This window comes from Palaemon carinicauda, chromosome 21 (assembly GCF_036898095.1).
Source record: "Palaemon carinicauda isolate YSFRI2023 chromosome 21, ASM3689809v2, whole genome shotgun sequence".
Taxonomy (NCBI): domain Eukaryota; kingdom Metazoa; phylum Arthropoda; class Malacostraca; order Decapoda; family Palaemonidae; genus Palaemon; species Palaemon carinicauda.
This window is the reverse complement of record NC_090745.1, coordinates 4,269,626-4,271,102: the sequence shown is the minus strand read 5'-3', so window position 1 is coordinate 4,271,102 and position 1,477 is coordinate 4,269,626.

The window sequence follows — 1,477 nt, the reverse complement described above, 5'->3', positions numbered from 1 at the left end:
TATACATGGTATAGACCTCTCAAATATAAGTACACCTTTAACACAGGTGTACTATGTACATGAAAAGTAGTACACATGGTATAGACCTCTCAAATATAAGTACACCTTCAACGCAGGCGTACTATATACATGCAAAGTAGTATACATGGTATAGACCTCTCAAATATAAGTACACCTTTAACACAGGTGTACTATGTACATGCAAAGTAGTACACATGGTATAGACCTCTCAAATATAAGTACACCTTCAACGCAGGCGTACTATATACATGCAAAGTAGTACACATGGTATAGACCTCTCAAATATAAGTACACCTTTAACACAGGTGTACTATGTACATGCAAAGGAGTACACATGGTATAGACCTCTCAAGTATAAGTACACCTTCAACGCAGGCGTACTATGTACATGCAAAGGAGCACACAGACGAAGCATTGCGTATCATTATCCAAGCGCCTGGGGTCATCGGCATTATTTGGCGACCCGATTATTATAGAAACTACCTTAGGGCAATCCACACACTCCAGATGATCATTCGAAGCTGGACGAATGTGGGAGAAAAACCTACTAAGGTCATTTGATGGTATGAAATGTGTTCCATTTTGAGGCTGAATTATGTCATGAAAAATGAGTCCTTTTGAATCGGGGGGACTTCAAAAAGTTCGAACTTGCATGGAATGTTATGTTGAAGAGGCTGACATAAGTCTCTTTTTATAGTTTATAATAGATCTGTTTTAGTGTTGTTATTGTTCTTAAAATGTGTTATTTTTGTTGTTCATTACTTTTCTTATAGTTTATTTATTTCCTTATTGACTTTCCTCACTGGGCTAGTTTTCCCTGTTGGAGCCCTTGGGCTTATAGCATCTTGCTTTTCCAACTAGGGTTGTATCCTAGGTAATAATAATAATAATAATAATAATAATAATAATAATAATAATAATAATAATAATAATAATAATAATAATAATAATTCTGGTACAATTAAGTGATAATCTGATGACTTTTGAAAATGACAAATTCGGTACAATTTTACTTAATAAATATTTTTAAGTGACTCTTCCTTATATAATTAAAAATGGTGTGAAAGACCGAATTAAAAAAAATCAGGACTGAATAGACGTTAGACTGAATCTTCTGGTGTAACCAAGCAATTGTCTAATTCAGTTTTGTAAATGAACAATTCTACATCATTCATCTTATTCTATAGGCTCCCTCAAACTCCCCATCCTTAGCTCACAACGTAAGGTTGCAGCGACCAAAGAAACTAACGAGTTTGAGCTGGACGTGAACCCCAGTCCGGTGTTCTCAGGTCATAGATTTTTTTTAATGAAAATAAAACTTATTCCAATGTGGTATAATTTTTCTTCATAAATGTTTTAGGCGATCTTTCTATATATATATATATATATATATATATATATATATATATATATATATATATATATATATATATATATATATATATGTATATATACA